Source organism: Heloderma suspectum, chromosome 3 (assembly GCF_057233095.1).
Source record: "Heloderma suspectum isolate Gila_16-S chromosome 3, 16-S_ref, whole genome shotgun sequence".
In the NCBI taxonomy this organism is placed as follows: Eukaryota; Metazoa; Chordata; class Lepidosauria; order Squamata; family Helodermatidae; genus Heloderma; species Heloderma suspectum.
The window spans coordinates 148,241,711-148,258,986 of NC_139460.1; the positions used below are offsets into that span (position 1 = coordinate 148,241,711).

A 17,276-nucleotide genomic window follows, 5' to 3' on the forward strand; every position below is an offset into this window, starting at 1 on the left:
ATACTTACTGACCTGGTTTGCCCAATACAACAGCCCACCGTGGCTTAATTTACCTACTGTCATGTTGTTTTGGGTGCCCATGGGTTGTTTTAGGGTTATTTAAGGGTTGTCTAACCTTCAAATAACCCATGCTGCCTGGGTTTGCATGATACAAGCAGCCCCGGAAAGCCAGGCACCCAAGAGTGCCATGAAAAAATGGTGCCTGTGGGGCACCTGGCATGATGCAACAGCCCCCCAGGTAAATTAAGCCAAGGTGAGCTGTCATGATGTGTGAATGGGCTGAATGTCTTTTGAAGTAAATTTAACATGCCTGTATAACTGTTTCTACATCCATGCATTTGTTAGGCTTGCCTAGCAAGGGGTTGTGTTTATTGTTTTTCCCTCATTATCCCAGTTTTAGCATTTCTTTTCAATTAAAAAAAATACAACCCACCTTACTATGTCTAGTGTCAACCTAATAACATTTTCTCTAAACATCTTTAATAATGAGACAGAATTATAATAAAGATCATGGTATGATCTTTAGGGCCAGTATTTGTTACTATTGCAATTTACAATGATGGTAGTAATTTAAATGTAATTGACTTCTTTAATTGCATAGAATAATTTATGGCTGTGGTAATTGTTAGCAGAGCATAATATATTGAGGCTTCGAGTTCATCCAATATTTATCTGCATGGGTCAGATTGTTGTGGAACTCTTCATGAGGGCAAGTATGGGTAAATAATTTAATGTTTTAAGAGAGGAAACATTTTTGTCTTTCCACTAGAAAGTGGTTTCCTGCAGATTTTATTAACATGTTCATTTCTTCTTCTTCCCAGCCCACCCCAAAATGGTTGTGAGCACTGACTCATCTCTAAAGTTTGGCCGCCTTTGGAGGAAAGGGAAGATTATAGTGTATATTGAAATGATTGTTTCTAGGTTTGTCTTGGAAACCCACTATGCCCACTACACTATTTGTGTTCCCCTTTTTTTCCGCCGTTTTATCTTACGTAAATATTTACGTAAGATAAATCGGCAAAACATAGGGAACGTAAGTGGCGGCCGCCATAGCTGCCCCCAATTTGCGTACGCTGGGTGTTTTTGTTTTTTGTTTTACCCAGCCATGACAGGGTATGTAAATTCTTATGTACCCTATCACGGCTGCAAGCCAGGATGGCAATGGCAGCGGCAGCAGCCCGGGGAGACCAGCCGCCGGAGCCGCCGCCAAATTTGCCCCAGGTAAGTACCGTCCCAGGGGGATTCTGCAGGGGGGGACAGGAGGCCATTCTTTAGAATCCAGCCTCACTGGAATCCATGGCAGAATTCTCCACCATCCCTACATAGATCCCATTCACAAGTAGGGATGTACGAAAGTCACTTACCTTTCCGCGGATTCTATTTTTTTTGGGGGGGGGAGGCATTCCTTCCCTCCCTCCGGAATCCTCAATGGGGGGGAGGCGATCTGGTCCTCCCTCCCGGAATCTTCGACGGCTGGCTGTGGTCCGCAGCGGCTCTGCGGAGCAGCTGGCCAGGCCCAGTCCAGGGCCATCCGCAACCAGATTTCTGGCCGCGGAGGGCTCTGGGTAAAAAAAAAAAGCGTACGCAAATGGCGGCTACGGCTGCCGCCATTTACGTTCCTTATTTTTCTTCGTCTTAGTCTACGTCAATATTTACATAGACTAAGACGAAGAAAAGAAAGGGGAATGCAAATAGCGTAGTGGGCTCTATTTGCGTTCCCCTTTCTTTTCTTCATCTTAGTCTAAGTAAATATTGACGTAGACTAAGATGAAGAAAAATAAGGAACGCAAATGGCAGTGGCCATAGCTGCCGCCATTTGCATACGTGTTTTATTTATTTTTTTACCCAGATGTGATAGGCTACGTAAGTCTTTACATAGCCTATCATGTCTATGGGGGAAAAAAAACCACGCAGACTGCAAATGGCAGCAGCGGCAGCCAGTCGGAAGAACAGCCGCTGCCGCCGCAGCTGCCGCTGGAGCCGCCGCCGTCCGGAACATCTGCCCCAGGTAAGTCTCGTCCCGGGGGGGATCCACGGGGGACAGGGGGGTGGCAGGCCATTCTGCGATGGATTTCAGGGGGCTGAATGCACTGGCATTCGGCCTCACTGAGATCCGTCATGGAATTCTCTGACATCCCTATTCACAAGTGCATGGGACAGTTATTATGGCTGGTTGTTTCTGCCTAGGACTCCCTATCAGTATGAGGACTGGTGCTATATCAATGAGATGCGCTGCATGATCATACTAGATATCTAAGGGCAACAACATCCCCTTGATATTGTTGCTTGCCATCAGCATCAATGTTGTGACTGCAATGAGAGAAGCTGTTCATACTTCCTCCACCAGTTCCTCCTTGATCCACTTCTTAAGAAGACAACCATCAGCATCAAAACAACCATTGACTTTGTTATAGGAATGTACGAAAGTCACTTACCTTTTCGCGGATGTGATTCACGGTGGGGGGGAGGCGCTCCATCCCTCCCCCCGGAATCCTTGATGGGGGGGGGAGGTGATCCTGTCCTCCCCCCCAGAATCCTGCCCGGCCGGCTCCGCTCCGTGGCTGCTCTGCGGAGCAGCCGGCCAGGGTCGTCCGTAGCCGGACTTCTGGCCACGGACAGGCTACTGCGGACACAAATGGCGGCCGCCATAGCGGCCACCATTTGCATCCAGCCAGGCTGCCCTGATAGGCTACTAGGTATTTATGTAGCCTATCACGGCAAGCCAAAAAAAAAACAAAAAACAGCAGCATACGCAAATGGTGGCAGCTACAGTGGCCGCCATTTGCATTCCCTATTTTTCGCCGTTTTATCCTATGTAAATATTTACGTAGGCTATTACGGCGGGAAAAAAAGGGGAATGCAAATAGCGCCCACTACGCTATTTGTGTTCTCCTTTTTTTCCTGCTGTAATAGCCTACATAAATATTTATGTAGGATAAAATGGCAAAAAATAGGGAATGCAAATGGTGGCCGCTGTAGCCGCCATTTGCGTATGCTTTTTTTTTTTTTTTGCTTGCTGTGATAGGCTACATAAATACTTATGTAGCCTATCACGGCAAAGAGCAGGATGACAATGGCGGCCGCAGCAGCCAGTCGAAAGACCAGCTGCCGCTGCCAGCAGAGCTGCCGCCACCAGAACATCTGCCCCAGGTAAGCTTTGTCCCGGGGGGGATTCCGCAGGGGGCGGGGGCTGGGAGGCCGTTCCGCCACGGGTTTCGGGGGGCTGAATGCCAGTGCATTCGGCCACACTGAAATCAGTGGCGGAATTCTCCGCCATCCCTACTTTGTTAGCAGCTGACAGAATGTGTTCAGAGTCATTGCAACCTCCTCCACCCCCGCCTCCTTTGACACCGAGGGAGTGAGAAGGAGCTTGAACAGGGGGAAGTATCATCACCACAGTCCATTGAAGATTATCTGTCAGACACAACCTCTGTTTCATCACTCCTGCTTTCAGTTTCGTCCCCTGATGATACCGTGGGGGGGGGGAGGGGTGTGAGAGGGTCTCTCCTTCAGAGGATTTGTATCATTTTACAGAACAGATTTTGCAAGTGGCTCAATCTTTGGGGATTGAGACACAACAACCAGCTGAGAAACTTAAAGACCCAGTTTTTGACGTTGTTTATACAGAGTCATCAGCTCCAGTTTCTATTCCTTTCCTTCTGACCCTGCTACAGGCTGTGAAGGAGTCCTGGAAGGCACCTTCACCAATGGCCCCTATGTCAAAATGCTTGGAGTCTCTATATAAAGTAGGAGACAGAGATGCAGGATTTTTGTTTTCACATCCATGTCCAAATTCTATTATTGAGGAGTCCTCCAGGGGAAGTCTCACAAAATTCATGCCTCACTGGCTGACAAGGAAGGGCAAAGGCTAGACTTACTGGGTAGGAGAATTTACTCTTCTGCCGCACTGGGTGTCTGTGTGACTAACTACCAAGCCATGATGTCACAATACCAACTTCTTCCTGTGGAAGAAGGTGGGGTCATTGTGTGACTATCATCTTGAGGATCAAAGGGAGCTTGCCAGAATATTTCAGTCTGAAGCAGTGAAGCTGTCTCATCAACAGGTTAAAACTACTCAACATCAGGCTGATTGTGCAAAAGCAATAGTGGGAGAAGTAGCCCTTTGCAGACATGCCTGGCTTAGGTCAGCGGGGTTGACACCAGAAGCACGGTCATGGATAGAGGATCTTCCTTTTGATGGGGAGGCTCTCTTCAACTCCAAGACAGACAACACTATAGATATTATCCAAAAGGCCAAAAACACTGCTAAGAAAATGAGAATTTCTCAGCCATACCAGCTTACAGGCACTGGTGATGGTTTCAACAATAGCAGTTTCATCAACCTCACCAATATCAAGATAAGACTTCTCATTTTTACCAGCAGCAACCCCAGAGAAAGCAGAACCCCTCTGGTTGTTTTCGCCAGCCTTGCTCTAAAGGGGAGAATTCCTCTAAATGTCAGCTTTGACTTCCACCGGTGTCATCCAAACACCACACTTCCTATCTTGGGTTCCCTCCTGTGTCATTTTCTTCCGAGTTGTGAGACTGTAACATTGGACATGTGCGTCCTCGACATTATTCAGTCTGGATACAGGATAGAGTTTGAAGTCCTCCCTCCTCTCAGTACCATACAGATTACAGTGCTTTTGGAGGCTCTGCAGGGCAAGACAGAATCGCTGTTGACAAAGGGTGCCATCAAGAGAGTTATACGTTATCGAACAAATGACATATTTTTTTCCCTTGTTATTTTATGGTACTGAAGAGAGACAGATGACCTTGACCTATTCTAGATCTCAGAGGACTCAATCACTACATAAGGACAAGAAAGTTCCAGATAACCACTCTAGCCACTATTATGCCTCTTTTTCGCCCAGGTGTATGTTTCACCGTGGTAAGTCTCAAGGGTGCCTACTTCCACATTGCCATCAGGGAGGGTTATCAAAAGTATCTTCGTTTTGTCATCGGAGACCAGATGTTCCCATTCAGGGTGCTTCTGTTAGCCTTAGCGACTGCTCCTTTGCATATGGGGCGCCACAGACAGATCTCTTCACTACCAGTCAGAACCCGGTCTGCGACAATTTTTGTTCCAGGGGAGGACTAGGTGAAGGTTCACTGGGAGACACATTTCAGGTTCGTTGGTGAAAAAGTCTGTTCTACATTTTCCCTCTGTTTCCTCTGATTGCCAGGGTACTGCAGAAGATTCGGATGGATGCCACCGATTGCATTTTGATAACACTGTGGTGGCCAAGGCAACCATGGTTTGCCCCCCACTCCCACTCCAGTTGGTGAACAGGAAATATTTCAGACTACTGTTGATACTGACACTATTGACCAGAGATCACGGTTGTGTCCATCACCCCGACCTCAACACCCTGCGCCTCACGGCATGGAGGCTCCATTTGACTTGACTGATTTGATGGACAAGGTTAGAACAGTGTTACAGATAGCTAGAAGACCATCTATGAAGTGGTCTTATGACAGCAAATGGAAGGCTTTTTCTATGTTTGCATCTCCTCAGGGATTGGACCCTCATTATGCTACAATTCTGGCTACAGTTACCTTCCTCCACAATCTGTTTCAGAAGGGATTGTTGAAACTTGCATCCATTAGAATCTACTTGGCCACCATTTCATCCTCCTATAAATACCTTTTCAATGTTTACCCATCTAACTACCTTAGTTTCCTCAGAGGTCTAAGGAATTTAGCCCCTCCTACTTGAACTCTCATCCCTAAATGGAATCTTTTGGTTGTCTTAAAGATGTTGACATCGAAACCCTTTGAACCTCTGGCTACAACCAATCTCTTGGAAAGTGGCCTTTTTAACTATGGCTCGGAGGTCGAGTGAGCTTTCAGCCCTCTGCATAGATGCTCCTTTTCTTATTTTTCATAGGGACAAAGTAGTCCTCAGAACTGACTCATCCTTCTTACCAAAGGTTGTTTCTGATTTTCACTTAAATCAAGGTATTGTCCTTCCCACTTTTATCCCAATACCATCTTCTCAGATGGAGAAGACACTCCATACTTTAGATGTACGTCGAGCGGTGGCATTTTACAAATCTAGGACAGAACCTCTTCAGAAATCCCAAAGGCTCTTTGTCTGTTATGGAGGCCCTCAGAAGGGATTGCAAGTTTCCTCTCAGACACTGGCTTCATGGATCATGCATGCTATACAGTTAGCATATGAGCTTGCAGAGTTGCAGTTGGCTGGTCCCATTAAAGTCCATTCGACTAGAGGCGTGTCCACCTTGACTACTTTCAGTAGAGGAGTGTCCATACGGGACTTATGCAAAGCTGCAACATGGTCGAAGCCATCCACTTTTATCTCACACTACAAATTGGATGTCCGGGTGAGAGAGGATTGTAACTTTGGTCAGGTGGTCCTGTCATCGATCCTACAATAAGGCACGGCTACATTTATTACCCACTTCCAATAAGTCAGCTTGTTAATTGCCCATATGTGTGATGCACAGAGACTAGGGGTGTACAAATCCCACTTACCAGTCCACTCTGGGGTCCGCTGGGGGCAGGGGAGGTGATCCGTCCCTCCCCCGGAATCCTCCCTGGCCAGTTCCGCTCTGCAGCAAGTCCACGGAGCCACCGGCCGGGGCCGCCCACAGCCAGACTTCCCTCACTGCCGGACTGTGGCTGCAAATGGCGTCCGGCACAGGGGTGCCATTTGCGTCCCTGCCCTTTGCCGTGATTGGCTACGTAAATATTTACGCAGCCAGCTGCAGAATGAAGAGGATGGACCTGGACTGGCCAGCACCAGGTAGGGTCCATCCCAACCTTAGTTTGCAGGGTGGTGGCGGGGGGAGCAGTCCATTCTGCCATGGACTCCGGGGAGCCAGATTCTAAAGAATCCGGCCTCACTGGAGTCTGTGGTGGACTTCTCCGCCATCCCTAACAGAGACCATAAAGAATAAATGAAGGTTGCTTACTTGTAACTGTAGATCTTTGAGTGGTCATCTGTGCATTCACCAGCCCATCCATCTTCCCCACTATAATGTCGATGTCACTATTGTTGTCAATGCTGGAATGGGATAATTTCCTCGGTAACTAGGCTATTTGTCAGTCTCAAGGAACTGAGGGAATGGGCGGGAACCCACTGGGACATAGAATCATAGAACAGTAGGGTTGGAAGGGGCCTACAAGGCCATCGAGTCCAACCCTCTGCTCAATGCAGGAATCTAAGTCAGAGCATCCCTGACAGATGGCTGTCCAGCCTCGTCTTGAATGCCTCCAGTGTGGGAGAGCCCACCACCTCCCTAGGTAATTGGTTCCATTGTTGTATTGCTCTAACAGTCAGGAAGTTTCTCCTGATGTTCAGCCAGAATCTGGCTTCCTGTAATTTGAGCCCTTTATTCCATGTCCTGCACCCTGGGATGATCGAGAAGATCCTGGGATGATCCTGGCCTTCCCCTCCATGACACTCTTTCAAGTACTTGAAGAGCACTATCATATTTCCCCTCATTCTTCTCTTCTCAAGGCTAAACATGCCCAGTTCTTTCAGTCTCTCTTCATAGGGCTTTGTTTCCAGTCCCTGATCATCTTTGTTGCCCTCCTCTGAACCCTCTCCAGTTTGTCTGCATCCTTCTTAAAATGTGGTGCCCAGAACTGGACACAGTACTCCAGGTGAGGCCTAACCAGTGCTGAGTAGAGGGGAACTAGTACTTCCTAGGATTTGGAAGCTATGCTTCTATTAATGCAGCCCAAAAGAGCATTTGCCTTTTTTGCAGCCACATTACACTGTTGGCTCATATTCAGTTTGTGATCTACCACAGTTCCAAGATCCTTCTCACTTGTAGTGTTGTTGAGCCACATATCCCCCGTCTTGTAATTGCACATTTGGTTTCTTTTTCCTAGGTGCAGAACTTGGCATTTATTCCTGTTAAATTTCATTCTGTTGTTTTCTGCCCAATACTCCAGTCTATCAAGATCATTTAGAATTTTGTTTCTGTCTTCCAAGGTATTAGCTATGCTGCCCAATTTTATGTCATCTGCAAATCAGCATTCCCTGCACCCTCCTCCAAGTCATTAATACAAATGTTGAAGAGCACTGGGCCCAGGACTGAGCCCTGTAGTACACTGCTCGTTACCTCTCCCCAGTTTGAGAAGATCCCATTGATAAGCAGTCTTTGAGTCCGATTCTGTAGCCAACTGTGGATCCACCTGATCATTGTTTCATCTAGCCCACTTTGAGCTAGTTTGCTCATCAGGATATCATGGGGCACAGTGTTCAATCACAAATGTTTAACTCACTACAGGTTTAAAGACAAAGTGAAACAGCTGTGTTGCATTGTCTTGTAGTGTTCTATAGAGAGCTATTTTTCTAAACATGATTGGCTTTTGTTAATATGCATGTTTTCACTTGGAGCTTGGCCTTGCAGACTAAATGACTAATGTTTCATACAAGAGAGTGGATGGGATGGGGGATTATTCAACCATTCTTTTTTTTCTGATCTGAAGGGATATTCTATAGCAGTGTCAGGCAACTTGTGGTCTGCAGCTCTCAACATCCTTCATTGGCTATGCTGGCTAAGGCTGATGGAAATTGCACTCTAACAACATCTGGAAGAACATAAACTGCCTACCCCTTTTCTATAGAATTTCTTGGTCTCTGACTCTTTCAGACACTTTGCTTATATGAAAACAGATGCTGCTATTTAGGGTTGCCCAGTTTTCTTTCTGGAGAAGGAAAGGGCAACCCACTCCAGTATTCTTACCAAGAAAACCCCATGGAACGTATCACAAGGCTAAAAGAGATGACGCCGGAAGATGAGCCCCTCAGGTCGGAAGGTGTCCAATATACTACTGGGGAAGAGCAGAGGGAATTTCCAAGTAGCGCCAGAAAGAGTGAAGCGGCTGGGCCAAAGCCAAAAGGACACTCAGCTGTGGATGTGTCTGGTGGTGAAAAGAAAATCCGATGCTGTAAAGAACAATATTGTCTAGGAACCTGGCAGGGACCTAACAGAAGCAGATGAGATTAAGAAGAGGTGGAAAGAATACACAGAAGAACTATACAGGAAAGATCTGAATGTCCCTGATAGCCATGATAGTGCGGTCACGGAACTTGAGCCAGACATCCTAGAGAGTGAAGTCAAGTGGGCCTTAGGAAGCATTACTAACAACAAAGCTAGCGGAGATGACAGTATTCCAGCTGACCTATTTAAAATCCTAAAAGATGATGCTACTAAAGTGCTGCACTCAATATGCCAACAAATTTGGAACACTCAACAGTGGCCACAAGACTGGAAAAGGTCAGTTTACATTCCAGTTCCAAAGAAGGGCAACGCCAAAGAGTGTTCAAACTACCGTACAATTGCACTCATTTCACATGCCAGCAAGGTTATGGTCAAAATCCTACAAGCTAGGCTTCAGCAGTATGTGAACCGAGAACTACCGGAAGTACAAGCTCCTTTCGAAGAGGCAGAGGAACTAGAGATCAAATCGCCAACATTTGCTGGATCATGGAGAAAGCAAGAGAATTCCAGAAAAACATCTATCTCTGCTTCATTGACTACCCTAAAGCCTTTGATTGTGTGGATCACAACAAACTGTGTCAAATTCTTAAAGAGATGGGAGTACCAGACCACCTTACCTGTCTCCTGAGAAACCTGTACGAGGGTCAAGAAGCAACAGTAAGAACCAGACATGGAACAACCGATTGGTACAAAACTGGGAAAGGAGTACAACAAGGCTGCATATTGTCGCCCTGCTTATTTAACTTATATGCAGAGTACATCATGAGAAATGCCGGGTTGGATGAATCACAGGTCGGAATTAAGATTGCCAGGAGAATTATCAACCACCTCAGATATGCAGACAATACCACCCTAATGGCAGAAAGCGAAGAGGATCTAAAGAGCCTCTTGTGGAGGGTGAAAGAGGAGAGTGCAAAGCTGGTTTGAAACTCAACATTAAAAAAACGAAGATCATGGCATCTGGCCCCATCACTTCCTGGCATATAGAAGGGGAAGAAATGGAAGCAGTGACAGATTTTATTTTCTTGGGCTCCAAGATCACTGCAGACAGTGACAGTGGCCATGAAATTAAAAGACGCTTGCTCCTTGGGAGGAAAGCTATGGCAAACCTAGACAGCATAGTAAGAAGCAGAGACATCACCTTGCTGACAAAGGTCCGTCTAATCAAAGCTATGGTTTTCCCAGTAGTAACGTATGGCTGTGAGAGCTGGACTATAAGGAAGTCTGAGCACCAAAGAATTGATGCTTTTGAACTGTGGTGCTGGAGAAGACTCTTACTAGTCCCCTGGACTGCAAGGAGGTCAGTCCATCCTAAAGGAAATCAACCCTGAGTGCTCATTGGAAGGACAGATACTGAACCTGAAGCTCAAATATTTTGGCCACCTAATGCGAAGAGAAAACTCTCTGGAAAAGACCCTGATGCTGGGAAAGACTGAAGGCAAAAGGAGAAGGGGACGGCAGAGGATGAGATGGCTAGATAGCATCACCGATGCAATGAATATGGACTTGAGCACGCTCCAGGAGAGAGCGCAGGACAGGAAGGCCTGGCGTGCTATGGTCCATGGGGTCACGAAGAGTCGGACACGACTGAACGACTGAACAAGTTTTCTTTCTGACAGAGTTCTTATGTCTTTAACAAGAGCATCTTTTAGGCACCACTTCAACAGGTAAAGATTGCCCATCACATCAAATCCATCCCTGAAAGTTCACCTGCTGAATTTCTGTCTGTCACCTACCTGTTAAAGGCACACCTTTTAACAACTGAGTGTGGCAGCCCTTCTGGATAAAGAAGGTCTTTTGATTTACATAGGAATGCTTTTCTAATCCTGCACAAATGTAAGGATCTGCAGAGACGACAAACAAAAAAAAATGTGAGTCCACTCTTTCTTCTTCCAAGCTCTCCAAGCATGAGGAATCCCAGGGATGAAGCAACTTAGCCCCAGTGACGAAGCATCAGCAAAAAGCGAGTTAAACAACTGTGCAAGGGAAAGGTAAGTGAAATTACTTAATTATTTATTAAAGTGCATCCGGCAACAATTTAAAAATGATAAATAACAGCTGAAGCCAAAGCAAGGGCACAGCTAAATCCCAGAGCGTTAACCCCTTACAAATCTACACAAGAGAACAAAATATCAGGGGGGAATCCAGAAAGAACTTACAGGCCTTGTAGCCTCGCATTAGCAAAGACCACTGAGCCGCTGAAAAGAACCTCAGCTGCATATTTTAAATTAACCCCAAGTTTAAGAAGAGAGAATAAGAGTATGCTTGATGCAGGAAAAAGTGCAGGCTACCTTCAGACTGGGCTCAGTTAAGGCTCAGGCTTTAGGCCTTAAAGAGCAGTTCCCTAAATAAAGCAAGTTTAAGAGTTCAGCACTTCATTTAAATTTAAAAAACACACAGAGAAAAAGGATCAAGACTTTGCAAGCCACAGCCTTCCAAGATCACCTACCCTTCGTCTGCTGTTCCCTCCAATGGCCCTTTGAATAAATGATCTCCCCTCAATAGGTCTCCCATTCACTAGCGCCTCTCTCCTACATCCCAGTCTGCCACGTCAGGTCCTCTCAGGGCTCTCTGCTGCAGCTGCCTAATGTGAGACTGGCAGCCACAAGCAAGAGGACCTTTGCCACTCCTCAGTTGTGGAATGACCTGCCAGTTGAAATGCACCTGCTGACCTCTTTCAAGTTTTTTAAGCAGGCATTAAAGACTCTGTTATTCCAGCAGGCCTTCCCTGTTTAGAACTCTTGTTCCTTTTGCTGACTTTTGTATACTGTTTTTAAACTGTGTTCTTTTAAGCTGTGTTTTATTGTTGGATTTTTAAAAAATTGTTTTTAGTTCTAAGTTGTTTTTAGTTATATGTTTTTGCATATACTGTCTGTATGCTTTTATGTAAATGATTTTTAAACTTTGTATGTTGTATTTTAATGTCTTAACTTTTGTAAACCACCCAGAATGCTTTGGCTATGGGGCGGTATAGAAACGTAATAAATAATAATGATGACGACAATGATGATGATAATGTTAATAGTCCTCCTTCCTAAATAGTAATCACCATTCCTGGAGGGGGGGGGCAACTGACCTATATTCCCAACCACTGAAACCCAGTGCTGATCAGGAGTTCACACACAGACTCCCTGCTTTTCAAATGAGGCCCTCCCATCAGATTCACTGCAGCAACAGTTGAGCCTAGCTATATAAAGAGGCATGCTTGTGAGGGAGCCAGCTCTCTGAGCGTGAGGAGCCCCAGTGACAAAATGTCTCAGCCCCAGTGATGAAGCATCAGCAACCAAGTGAGTTAAGCAGCTGTGCAAGTTTAGCAACAGGGTGAGGACGCCAGGACAGTCGACTCTTTCCTCCATATTCCGTGCTCATAGTAAATAACTGCAAATCAATAACTATAAATAATGTCCCCACCTTCTCATAGTAAAGTCTTCCAAGGAAAACACACCCAAATTAAAAAAAAAAAACAGTTATGAAGGTAGAAAGCCAGCAAGGGGGGGGGGGCTATCCAGTGTATTGCATTGAGTGCCACATGTGTGACTATTTACCTGCTGGATGGAAGTTGTGAGTGTGTGCTCAGTGTAATGAGTTGCTGACTCTCAGGGAATGTGTTACCTTGAGGACAAGGTTGCTGACCTGGAGAAGCTAAGAGAGGCAGAGAGGTTGGTGGATGAGACCTTCAGGGACCTATTAGCTGTGTCCCACTCCCAGGGTGACAGCTCCTCTGCTGTCATGGGGAATGTGGATCTGGGGGAAGGAGGACATCATTCTGAGGAAGAGGAAAATGATCCCTTAGAAGGGAACCATTCCTTGGTAGATGAAAAAATATCCTCTCACATCAAGGATGTGCTTTTGGAGGAGCGGGGCTTGGAGTAATGGGAGATTTGATAATTAGACACATAGACATTTGGGGGTGTGATGGGCGTGTAGACCACATAGTGAATTGCCTGGTGCACGTGCCATCTAGATAGCCTAGTAGTGCTGGGGTGGGGGTCAGTGGCCGTAGTCCATGTTGTTACCAACGATGTGGGGAAATGTAGTCATGAGGTCCTGGAAGCTAAATTTAGGTTGATAGATAGGAGGTTGAAATCCAGGACCACCAAGGTGGCTTTCTCTGAAATGCTACCTTTTCCACGCACAGGGCCAGCTAGACAGGCAAAGCTGGGGAGTCTTGATGCGGGAATGAGACAGTGGTGCAGGGAGGAGGGGTTCAGATTTGTTAGGCATTGGGGAACGTTTTGGGACAAGCTGGGCCTGTACAAGAGGGACAGACTCCACTTGAACCAAACTGAAACCAGACTGCTGGCATTAAACATAAAAAGGGTGGCAGAGCAACTTTTAAACTAAACCTTGGGGGGAACCCGAAAGGAGCTGGGAAGCATCCGGCTCAGGTTCAATCATCCCAAAGGGATGAAGATGAAAATGTTTTTGATTGCCCAAATGTAGAAGGGGAGGAATTAGGCCAGGAGTACATGGTAGAACATAATAGCCAATCAAAGGGCCCAATGTCCCATAGCAAAAGATGCACACGCCAGAGGCATCTGGGGAGGGATAATGTGTACAGGTGTTTCTGTGCAAATGCTAGAAGCCTCAGAGCCAAAATGGGAGAGTTGGAGTGCTTGGTTTTAAAGGAAAACTGGGATATAGTGGGCATTACAGAAACCTGGTGGAGTGGAGAGAACCAGTGGGATACGGTCATTTCTGGATATAAACTATAGGAAGGACAAGGAAGGGCATACTGGGGGAGGTGTTGCCCTGTACGTCAAAGAGGGCATAGTGTTGAGCAGACTAGAACATCTTAAAGGAGTAGGTTCTTCCACAGAAGCACAATGGGTGTCAATACCAGGCTCCAAAACTAATTTAGTGCTAGGAAGATGGTATTGTCCCCAGACCAGAATACTCCTTGAGATGGAAAATGAAATCAGGGAGGCCTCCAAACAAGGAAGTGCTGTAATAGTGGGCAACTTCAATTACCCCCACATTGATTGGATAAATGCATGTTCCAGCCACAACAAAGAGGTTAAATGCCTCGATACCCTAAACAATTGTGCCCTAGAACAGTTGGTCATGGAACCAACCAGAGGGGGGTCGACCTTGGATTTAATCCTAAGTGATGTCGCCCAGGACCTAGTACAAGATGTAAATGTCGTTGAATCACTTGGAAATAGTGACCACAGTGCTATCAGATTTAATATATGTTTGAGTGGAAAATTGCCCAGGAAGTCCAAGACAGTCACGTTTGACTTCAAAAGAGGAAACTTCTCTAAAATAAGGGAACTGGTGAAAAGGAAGTTAAAAGGGGGAGTCGAGAGGATTAAATCCCTTCAAAATCCTTGGAGATTACTCAAAACCACTATTATAGAAGCCCAACTAAAATGTATACCACAGATTAGGAAAGGTAGCACCATGTCCAAGAGGTCACCAGCTTGGTTAACAAGCAGTATTGAGGGAGCTATTTGAGAAATAATAATTTCTTTCTTCAGAAAATGGAAGTCTTGCCCAAGTGAGGAAAACAAAAGGGAGCACGAGCTTGCACAAAGGTGATGCAAGCAGGCAATAAGAGATGCAAAAAAGTATTTTGAAGAGCATATCGCTAACAACACCAAGATCAACAATAAAGAATTATTTAAATATATCAAAAGTGGAAAACCAGCTAGGGAGGCAGTTGGACCATTGGATGACAATGGAGTTAAAGGAGTACTGAAGGTGGACAAGGAGACTGCAGAAAAGTAATGAATTATTTTCATCCATCTTCTCAGTCCGGAAGATATAGGACAGATACTTGTGCCTGAACTGATGTTTTCAGGAAGGGAACCTGAGGAACTGAGGCAAATAGTGGTGACAAAAGATAAAGTTCTCAACATTATTGATAAATGGAAAGCAAATAAATCACATACAGTCAAGGCCAGAAATATTGGAACAAGGATAACTATTTTGGCAGTTGGCCTCTGTACACCACCACATTGAAGTTGAAAGGAAACACACCCAGATGGGAGCGAAGTCAGGACTTTCAGCTGTAATTCAAGGGATTTGACAAAAGTGGGGTACTAACCATTCAGGAAGGACAGCCAGTGGCATACACACACACCCATCATTGCTGGCTCATAAGTAATGGAACAAACCAACATCATTTCAAACTTAAGGGCTGCCTTTAATACCTGGATGAAAATCCTTTGCAGTCAATGACTGCCTGAAGTCTGGAACCCATGGACATGACCAAATGCTGAGTTTCCTCCCTTGAGATGCTTTGCCAGGCCTTTAATGCAGCTGCCTTCAGCTGCTGCTTGTTTGTGGGTCCTTCTGCCTTCAGTCTTGTCTTCACTAAGTGAAAAGCATGCTCTATTGGGTGGAGATCAGGTGACTGACTTGGCCATTGAAGAACATCCCACTTCTTTGCCTTGAGAAACTTTTGGGCAGCTTTTGCTGTATGTTTTGGGTCATTATTCATCTGCAATATGAAGTGGCGTCCTATCAGTTTGGCAGCATTCGGCTGGATCTGAGCAGAAAGTCTAGCCCTATACACTTCAGAATTCATCCTGCTGCTTTGATCAGCAGTCAGGTCATCAAGAAACACCAGTGACCCAGTTCCACTGGCAGCCATACATGCCCATGCCATAACACTGCCTCCACCATGTTTGACAGATGATGTGGTATGCTTTGGATCATGAGCTGTTCCTTTCCTTCTCCATACTTTTCTCTTCCCATCATTCTGGTACAAGTTAATCTTGGTTTCATCAGTCCGAAGAATCTTATTCCAGGACTGGGCAGGCTTTTTTAGGTGTTTGCTATCAAAGGCTAATCTGGCCTGTCTGTTCTTGAGCATTACCAGTGGTTTGCGCCTTGTTGTGAAGCCTCTGTATTTACATTCATAAAGCCGTCTCTTGACTGTAGATGTTGACAATGACATGCCTACCTCCTCAAGAGTGTTCTTGACCTGGCTAGATGTTGTGAAAGGGTTCCTCTTCACCATGAGCAGAATTCTGCAGTCATCCACTTTAGTTGTCTTCCGTGGACTGCCAGGCCTTTTGCTGTTGCTGAACTTGCCAGTTAATTCCTTCTTTTTCAGGATGTTCCAAACTGTTGTGTTGGGCACTCCCAATGTTTTTGCTATCTCTCTGATGGGTTTATTTTGTTCCCTCAGCCTAATGATGGTCTCCTTCACTCACATGGACACCTCTTTGGACCTCATGTTGGGAGTTCCAGTGAGCAGCCACCAAATGCAAATGTGACACTCAGAACCACCTCCAGGCCTTTCATCTACTTGATTGGTCATGGGGTATCCAGGAAACAGGCCACACCTGGCCATGCAGCTGCTTGTCAGCCATTTGTTCCATTACTTATGAGCCACCAATGATGGGGGTGCGTGTATGTCACTAGCTGACCTTCCTGAATGGTTAGTGCCCCACTTTTGTCAAACCCCTTCAATTACATCTGAAAGTCCTGACTTCACTCCCATCTGTGTGTGTTTCCTTTCCTTTCAACTTCAGTGTGGTGGTGTACAAAGGCCAACTGCCAAAGCAGTTATCCTTGTTCCAAATATTTCTGGACTGGCCCTGACTATATATACCACTTCTTAGCCTTTTGGCTAAGATCAAGTGTAGTATCTGTTCTTATCATATATATATGAATGAATATGAGAGACATTTCAGTTACTATAGTACTGGTGGTTATTAATAGAAGGAAAAGTTGCCTGACAAATATAAAAGACTAATTTAGTCATAATAATACAGGTTGTCTTTGGCCCCAGAAGAGAGAATTAATCATCAGTAGAAGTACTGACAATGCTTTATAATTGTTACATCTTGCTACTTTCTCAGTTCAGTTGTCTAGAGGTAGGTCCTGAAGGGAATCTCATAGGGAGAAGGGGGCAGAATCAGTGGGGGGAAAACGAGGAAAAGGATTTGATGGAGTTGTTCCTTAATAAAGTTCTCTCTTAAAACTACCACTGATACTTTATACTTATAAGGGAAGTGCTGTTCTTTTTTTAAGAAAAAAATCATTAAGGAATGGTTTGTTTATTTGTTTATTTATTATTCCATTTATATCCAGTCCTTTTTTTGTCTTGCAGAAAACCAAGGAAACATCTTTGCTGTTGCAAATAAGGGCTGAACAGACATGATGGCAGGCAAACACAGGTAAAGTCTTTGCCTGTGTACACCTATTGGATCACATACACATTGGATCACCTACACAGACTTCACATGTTTAGAGTTAGCATGCCAGTGGTGCACCTGCCCAGGCTGCCCATTACACTGCTAGCTTGCTACACTTGAGTGGCATCACTCATAGTAATGTTTA

General features: G+C 45.4%; 1 non-coding gene across 1 annotated transcript; it reads left to right on the top strand.

Annotated features, from left to right (window-relative positions):
• Positions 1-16,543: 16,543 nt before the first annotated feature.
• LOC146350323 (U2 spliceosomal RNA) lies at positions 16,544-16,728 on the top strand. The gene has a single exon (XR_014789707.1). It is a non-coding gene; the product is annotated as a U2 spliceosomal RNA (small nuclear RNA).
• The last annotated feature ends 548 nt before the right edge of the window (positions 16,729-17,276 follow it).